We start from the raw sequence: 9,363 nt of genomic DNA on the forward strand, positions 1-9,363 counted from the left end.
TAAACACCAATACAGAGCGTGCGGCGCCACAAACAGGGCAAATGGTCCTAGATATTTTAAGGGCATACACTAATTTAACACTTGTATGGTTTTCCACAAAACACAGGGATATGTTCTATGTGCTCTTTAACAGCCCAACATTTAAAAATAAATAAAATAAAAATAAATAAAAATAAAGAAATAACAATTAAAAATGCTTTGAAAGTTACATTTTATTGCACCTTTACAAAATACACCAAAACAGAAAACAGCTTTTGTATTCTTAATCACATTTTATTGTCAAGGGCACTTCACATCAGGTCAAGTATTTATCTTAACATCAAAAAGTAAATTCCATTGCATTCACAATTTAGGAGGCATAACTACTCGTATTCATTTTTGTCCATTTACTGCTACATATTCCAGTCCACCATTGTGTAGTGAACAATGTCATAAAATAAGAAAATATACAAAAAAATATAGAAGTATTAAGACTAAACTTATTAAATTATGATAGTCAGAGTGTTGCTGGAAGCAAGCCAACAAGCTGTTTATAGCTATATAGCAAGCTTTTAAAATGAAACCATAGAAATAAGAACATTTTGTTTTATTAAGAACATTTCCAGCAAAAGACACGCTTCAAGACACAAATGTGTAGCTACATTAAAAAAAAATAAAAATTAATTAAAATAAAAATGACCCTGTTGGGCCTGGATACTAATAATACAGAGCATGTCCTGGGGAAATAAAACTGAAAGAACAAATTTTGAAGGAACAAAAGTCATGCGTTACAGTCCAAAAAGTTTGGCCTGTACCGTGGAGACGAATGTCACATTTCTGAATGCCTGCATCTGCGGGGGGACACAAAGAGTTATAGTTATAATAAACCAAAAGAAGAACGGAAACATAAATAAGCATTTACAAAATTATCTAATTTGAGGCCACACACTTATCACATTTATTTCAGTTACTCAAAAACATTGGTGTACTTTATCAGTGATGAATGATAAGCACAGGCAATAAAGTCAACTGCTGCTTTGTATACAAAACAGCATAGAGCTCCCTGCTCAAAATAAAAGACCACACCGGTTAGTCTCCCCAGTCAAATGCAGCAATTTTTGATGCGAGACCGAATACTTTTAGGTTGACAGAGTACACTCGCAATAAAAGTAACAATAGCCTTAATTTCTGCACATTTCTTAACCTAGTGAATGCAGCTTATGACTTACCTGTGCAAGAATTCTCCCAGTTCTACAGGGTAACTTCTGTTCAATATGTAGTAGAGGGAAAATATCAAATACAGGGCCTCAGTACAACTCAAAAGATGTTCATTTACAATCATCTGGTCTACTGCTACCATGTATACACTGGCTGTCAGTGGGTTCTCTCCTGTGAACAAACAAAAGAAAAAAAAAAAAAATCAGCAAGCAATAACATTTACGAAAGGTAAATTCTGCAGATTTCATATCAAGTCAACCACAATTAGTAATTGTGGTGTAAGACTAAAAATTAAGAGATCATATTAAATGATACCCACCACACACTATTGGAGTAGGTGGAAGCTGCTCTGGGCATATATCGTTTGGAACACAAGTGTCTTCTACCATCACAAGAAACTGGTCTTCATAATTTTTTAAATGGGTGAGCAACAACATCACTGCCCCACAAACATGATCCCCTCCAGTTCAAATCTTGGTGAGGATTCTCCCTGCTCTGCTTGCCCTCTCTGTGCACTGAGACTGAAAGTACTCGGATATTCTTCTGAATTCACTGGTAGTGGCTTCTTCAAAGCTGTCGTTCATGTCAATGCCTGTGAGCTCTTTAAAGTGTGCTTTCATTCCTGCTTGCTGGAAAAGATATGGCCACTCATCAAGTAACTCTGCAGTTTCCTTTCCAGATTGGATGTCATTTCTTTGGGAGGTGTAGGTCAGTACATTTTTATATATATTATAGGAGACACACACCACCTGAGGACCAGCTTTCAGTCAGTAGAGTGCTTGGTGTTCGAATGGGAAAAGCTGCCAATGTACTTTTGATGAAGGACAAACTGTGATAGCATTGTGCCTCAGAACTTTGACCTTAGAAATGGCTTGCCTTGTGGATGGTTCACCTGTCGCTGTAGTGAGTATGTTTCAGAAACAACGAACCATCATCCAGCCATGAAATGTCTGCAGTTCGGTAATGCCAAAGGGGAGCTGCAGGGCCACAGTGTGACATAACACCAGTAGCAATACAGTCGTGACCAGGGCAATGCGTCACAGCACAGAGTTTTTCGCAGCATTTCGCGCTTGTGCCTGCATAGCCGACTACCCAGCTGCATCCCCATGATAACTACAGAAGGCTGCAATGAACCGTGTGCTGTGACACATTGCCCAGGTCACCACTTTTGTAATTGCTGGTAGGACGATGGTTTGTTGCACCACTTTTGAAACATTCTCACATACCCACAAGATGAGCCACTTTGAAGACCGAAGATCCGAGGCACTATACCATCACAGTTTTTCCTATTCTGAAACAAAGCACTCCACTGACTGAAAGCCGGTCCTCAGATGGTGTGTTTGTATACTACTCTTTGAACTGCACCTGTGACACCAGCACTCACTGCTCTAAGCTGGGGTGGTCATAATGTAATGGCTCAGCAGTGTATGAATTAACAGAATTGACAAATTATAAGTCCTGGCTTCAAAATTTTTGTTGCTAGTTTAATGTCAGATCAGATGTTTACTCACATCTTTCAGTTGAAATGCTTGATGATGAAGTGGAGCATCCAGGACCAGGTGAACCTGATGTATCAGAAGTGTATTCAGCAGATGTCTCATTTGTACTGTTTTGCTGAGTGAAAGTAACATCTAAATGGCATAAACAACAAAACTGGCATTGATACCAAAAGATCAACAAACATTGAGATACTGTGCAACACGTACAGAATACAGCTACGAAATACAAAATAAAATAAGAATGGTGTGTTATTTGTCAAGTCAAGTGAATGCATGTTGTATACATTTGTATGCAGACCATTGATTTCAAAACTTGGGCAATTAGTTTTCTTGCTTAATTGGTTTTAAGAAGCCAGCTAGATCCTGGTCTTTCAGAAACTGTAGGTCATCGATGGTCTCCACACCTAGGCTTTTCAAACCCTCTATGGCTAGTATTTTCCTTGTGTACTGATGACCAATATCATTTCAATTACTTAATTCCTCTACAATCATCTGAATGGTTGACGATGGCACCAGGTATTTGGCTTGCAGCTGCATATAAAACAGACAAAGTATTTTCATGTACAATGACTGTGTGTTAGATTTAGTCAGCGAATCTGAGAATTCATTTTCATCACCTCCATCCTCAGTTACATCAAAACATGCTGAGAAAAAACGTTGTTCAGATAAAGTAGTTTTTAATTTAGCAAATGTTGAAGTCCTGTGCTTTTGTGAAACATGGGCCGAAAAGCTTGATCTTAAACTGAATATTTTGGCACATTTTTCAAAAGGACAACATACCACCTCTCCCGTTGCTAAATGTGACCTAAGATGAGAAAGGACTTTGTTTATGGCTGGGCATTTCTGCTGACAGTTTGAACTGTTGCAAACAAATGTGCCCACTGAATCATCCAATTGAGTTTGTTGTCTTTTGTGATGGCAATAAACATGAGCTTTGAGAGCACTGTATTTTGTGAACTTAAGTTTGCAGTCTGGGAAACAACATGGATTGTGAGCATTCGTTTCATGTCAGTGTAAGATCTGGGGCCAGTTGCATAAAAGGTTAAGACTAGTCTTAAAAGTAAGCCAGCTATTTTTTTTCTTTAAAGCTGGTCGTCATTATTTAAATTCAGTTACATAAAAATGTAGATTAGTCTAAGTTGAATCCAAAAAATAAGACTGATTACCCTTTGGCTAACTGCTAGCTGGTCAAACTAGCTCTTAAGACACTGTCTTAACATAGAGGCTAAGTTTATGCAACTGGCCCTGATGACTAACCTATCCCTTAACTGTCTTAAGAGAGCAATCACAATTGCACAAATACATCAATATAGTTGAAGGTAACAAACCTGATACGAAATAATTTGTCCATCCAATGAGTCTGCTTCCTTAAGTTCTAAAAAAAAAAAATACAAATAAATAAAACAACCAACCAGAACCAAACTCTGCAGCAATAAAACAAAATAAATAAAAATAACTACACAGTTCTGTAGCCCAAATATCACTTCAAAATCTTTCAACAAACAGTCTAGCAACTTGCATGATCTAAACTACAAGATGATTCGCTTACAATTTAAAGCTTATGTAATTAGCCATTTCCACCTGTTTGCCATTAACATTTAAACTAACGCTGGATGGCAGTTCACTTGAATAAAAAAATACACTTACTTGACATCAAGGTCCAGTGTTGATTTGTTGTCGTTCTGTCACTTTGGGGATCCACACAGCAGAATATGTTGCTTAATACCATCACGTTCACACACTTTACTTAGCCTACTTGAGAGAAACTTTTACTTATAGATTTTTTAAACGAACTGACGCCTGAATTCAAGTGAAGTAGCGAGCAACCACATGCAGTATGGAAAACACGCACCGTTCAACTTGTCACGTCATACAATAAAAACTATAAACGTGACAGCAGGCATAGGGTGTTTTAAAATCATGCAACGAAAAGGACGGCCTAACCTCACTCCTAACCTTACTGTGATGTGAGCAAATCAGGTCCTGCAGAGACCTTGTGTGCGTTGCCTGATGGAGTTAACGTGAGGTGCCAATAACTCTGTGTACATCCAGTCACGCTTTCCCATCGAAGCAACTACCATAATTTTTGTGCCAGTGCGGAAATAAAGGCTGCGTTTCATCTCCACTGGCAGGTAATATCTTGCTGAACTTTATAATGATGAACTTAATGATGAACTTAATGATGAACTTGTCGCTTGTCGCTGTTTTTCTTACAGCATTGTTCAAATCAAAGATGGCGGCGGCCATAATTTACATCAAAGACAGGACAATAACAATCCACAACATGTAGAGGTACGCAATTACCAGAAAATATTTTGGATTTTTGATTTTTAAATTGTCTCTAAAATCACAACGAGGTCTGTGTCACACTGTCTAAATTTATTTGTAGCAATCCAAATTTAGCTACCCTCTAACTGTGTAAACCTTTTTCATTTCAAAAAAAGAAGTACATCTCTCAAGGACACGTGGAGTGATGCGTGAAATTTAGGACACACATAACCTCACTTTTACTTCAAATTGAAACTTTTACAATTGAGATGTGTAACCTCTCTCTCTCTCTCTCTCTCTCTCTCTCTCTCTATCTTTCGCTTTCTTTTAAAGGACCAAAACCAACACCAAGATGCATTGGAGTTGTACCCATTGGTCTGTCCAAACCCTTGTGTGTGGAAGACTTGAAATGCAATGATGATATTAATTGTATTTGTTGATGTTGTTTTATACAAAAAATTATAGCATAATGTTTTGAGATGTCTAGATTTTTTTTTTATGTATTTACTTATTTTATTATTAATGGAATAAGTTTAAATGTTTGAATTGGTATTGCTGTTTTTAGATTTAAGATTGTTGTTAATTACAACAGAAACTTTATTGCATTACATGAAAATACAGGGGGACCAATTAATATTGATTGTCTGTAATAAATTCATTTTTGTTGTCATAGCTTAATGGAAAATAACAGCCATAATCATGATACCATATGTATATTATATTTAAAATCATTTTTACAAGTGAAACATTTAAACCTGGGGTGGGAATTTTAAAATAAAGTGCTGTACACGTAATTCAAAATTATGGTCCATTTCAGTTCATTTTTTTTAAATATTGGCTGACACAAGTTATTTCAATTTACAGTCAAAATCTGTTAAACAACAATTTAAACTTTATTTAAGTTTACAGTCAAAACATTCTTTCTTAAATAATGGGTTTACATGTTATGTATATCTACAGTCAAATTTTAGTTAGTTAAGTAACTGTTTAACCATGTTTTTTTACATCTACAGTTAAAACATGTTTCATGAAATAAGGGTTTAAACGTTATTTCAATTCACAGTCAAAGAATGGTATTTAATTTAATGGTCTGTGCGTGTTTGTTAATTACACAGATAAAACATGAAATTTCAGATTACAATTTAAGCATTTTTTGGCATTGTATAGTCAGTATACCATTTCTCATATTGCTGTGCAAACACGTTACTTCAGTTAATGGTGTATCACCGTTTTTTTTACATTTTTTTTTTTTTTTTTTTTACAGTGTACGTAAGGTTTTGGATAGTAATAACTCAAGTGTTACTACATCCTTCAACAGGAATTACTAATTATTTGGATCCATATTCTAAAGTGAAGATCATGGTGACCCACTAGTAATGAATAAAGTGTTACCAAAGCCATCGGAAGTATGACTATCCAGAACCTTACAAAAACCTCAATAGTTTTTAATGACTTTAGTCGTCATGATCTTCACTTTAGAATACGGATCCAAATAATTAGTAATTCCTTCTGAAGTATTTGGTAATACCTGAGTCATTACTAGTGGGTTACCATGATCATCACTTTAGAATTAATTATGGATTTTGCATTATTTACATTAATTATGAACATATATATAGTCGTTCTTAGTAGTTCTCTGGAAGATATATAAAAAAATAGTAGTTACTGATTAGCTAATAGTGAACTACCACATTCAGTGCTATGACTTACTGATTTGTCAGTCAGAGATTCTTGTAAGTTAATAGTAGTTATTAGAATGTTAATAGTGCATTAGTCATTTATTCCTGTGTAGTTATTCATTAATAACGGGACTGTATTCTAAAGTGTTACCCAACATTAATATCTGATACCATCACTGTACTATGGTCACAACATTTTTTTCACACAATTTTTCTCTGTGAACTGGATTTTCATACTTCTTACTTTCACAGAGCGGGTCCCTAAACCTGTGATAAGAACAGAGATGACCATTAACCCTGATGTTGTGTATTTACAGTTTTTTTCAATTGCTAACAAGCATTTACCAATACTTGAAGTACTTTTTCTAAACTCTTAACACAGCAACACACCTACATCACACAATTAGCCAAATTGTTCATTTTCTGGCCAAAACCATATTCTGTTAAATAAATACAAACTCTACATTTCAAAATGCTGAATACCTTTTTCTACATATACCAACTCTATCAAAACACAGCAAACCTGATTCAAAAACGAGTCATTTGGTCAAAACATTACCACTAGTTTCTATCCAACAGAAACATATAGTCAGTCATAGCACAGTGACTGTCAAAATACTAACAGTCGATGGCTTTACAAAAGCTGCATTGATTGTCATGTTTCAGTTCTACCCAAATATAACAGAAAATATTTAAATCTATTGTTTTTTGTTGGTGGTGGTGGTGTTGTTTTTTTTTGTTTTTTGTTTTTTTTGTTTTTGATTTGATTTGATTTTACCCTAAACAGAAACCCATTTTACATTTTTAGGTGTTCAATGTGTTCTTTCTTGGCAATATACTATCTAAAACTGAGTGAGTCATTATTACTTTATAGAATGTACAATAGAAAAAGATAGGGTCCTCTATGCAGAAATTCGATTGGAACATTGATCGCAATTCCTTTCCAGTGGGTCGGGGTTGGATGTGGATGGTGCCCTATGATAGCTGATGCCAGTGATCGACAGAAATTCCAACATACGTGGCCTTAGGTTACTATGCAAGCTTGTTTCCGTCACAGAAAAACAAGAAAATATGATAATTATGACCATTTGTATCTCACAATTCGGATGTATATTCTTGGAATTCCAAGTTTACATCTTGCAATTCAGACTTTATCAGAATTGTGAGATAAAAAAAGTCACAATTACCCTGTACCCTTTATATTCCATGGCAGACATAAGCTTATGTGTAAGGCGAAAAAAACAAACATAAAAATGCACAGTCCAGCACACATTCTTACTCCTCTCCTCTCCCCTACCTTTTCTTTCCTTTTTTCTGATCCAACTACTCCTCTACCTCCTACAACTATTTCTCTCCCTTTCCCAGACATTATTTTTTCTCTCCTTGATTCTTTGTGTTGTTCTGCATCCACAAAACCAATTCAAAGAGGTCTTTTTATGTTGATGTAATGGAAAAAGCTTCAACACCTGTTTATTCCTCTAAATGAGAATGGAATCAGCTATTTCTAAATATTTCATTGATCTGTTACTTAAAAATGCTTATTAGTTGTTAAAATATTTTATATAGAAATATTTTTCAATACTTTTGAGCTGTTGTTATTGCAGAAGTAGAAGCTTTATACTGTATTTAAGGTTTGGATCATTAGATCTTCATTTCTGACATGCTGTATTTTTACAAATAAGACTAAAAAGATCCATGATTTTGGTTTTGGGTAAGCTTGTATGAAAAGAAAATGTATGCATTTTAGACACGTGGTAATTGACTGAATATTGTGTGAAAACAACACAAATTGTGTTACAGTTTTTTACAGACGCTAGGACACATTTCTCAATACTTAGGTCACTTTTGCAAAACTCTTCACACAATTCTCCTAACCGACTTTCAGCTTGGCAAAGCAGTTCATTTCACATTCAAAATGCACTACAACTACCAAAACACTTTATTCAGGTCTCAAATAAACTCATTCTTCCAGAACACTAGCAAAGGTTGACAGCTGACAAACACACTTTGTCACCCACAAAACAATGACCTAAAAAACACTAACAACATGTAGCATGACACAGTGTTTTCTTGTGTAAAACAAGGACACATCTCTGTTTATAATTGCAATATATATTGTTTATAACTGCAATATATGTTACTGGAATGAATCAGACATGATGCAGAATTCGTCAATATTTTATGTTGTTTATTTATTTATTTATTTTTTGCACTAAGTAATTCCAAAATACAAGAATATTCTTCTTCCACCACGCATACGTATTCCTCGCCCCCTCCCAGCCACTCTTCTTCCTCTTTCAGCCACTTCTCTATTTCTGGCTGGGTCCATGTTTACATCACAATACAAACCTATTCAGCAGTTGTCTCCTTTTGTAATGAAATTGAAAGAGTAACACCTGTGTAGATGTTAATCTACAATGAGAATCAGCTGTGGCTGGTTAAACTGCATTTTAAGATTTAAAATATGTTTCAATAAAATATTGCTGTTGAATTTTGCTGTCTTATTCAGTTTTGCATTATGTTATTGTTTTGAACACAAGTTTAACAGTTTTGAAAACAGTATGTAAGCACGTGCAAAATGTCCTGTACCTACAAAGATTTTTGGCAGTTGTTGTGTCTGAGTGAGAAAAGAATTCATGAAATTTGAGAGATGTAGTCATTGAATGCATTTTGTGCCAAAACAATGATAATTGATCCTCAGTTTAGCCCACATAGACTTC

At 35.1% G+C, this 9,363-nt stretch overlaps 1 long non-coding RNA gene across 4 annotated transcripts; it reads right to left on the reverse strand.

Moving 5' to 3' along the window:
* Positions 1–510: 510 nt before the first annotated feature.
* Positions 511–8,481, reverse strand: LOC127160250 (uncharacterized). Of its 4 annotated transcripts, none has more exons than XR_007826683.1 (5): positions 4,344–8,481; positions 2,709–4,071; positions 1,517–1,826; positions 1,209–1,368; positions 511–830 (listed from the first exon to the last, which is right to left on the reverse strand). It is a non-coding gene; the product is annotated as an uncharacterized LOC127160250 (long non-coding RNA). The 4 variants fall into 4 exon arrangements; XR_007826681.1 differs by having other exon boundaries at positions 2,709–3,227; positions 4,025–8,481; XR_007826682.1 differs by having other exon boundaries at positions 2,709–2,828; positions 3,170–8,481.
* Positions 8,482–9,363: the final 882 nt, after the last annotated feature.

Source organism: Labeo rohita, unplaced genomic scaffold (assembly GCF_022985175.1).
Source record: "Labeo rohita strain BAU-BD-2019 unplaced genomic scaffold, IGBB_LRoh.1.0 scaffold_304, whole genome shotgun sequence".
Classification (NCBI taxonomy): domain Eukaryota; kingdom Metazoa; phylum Chordata; class Actinopteri; order Cypriniformes; family Cyprinidae; genus Labeo; species Labeo rohita.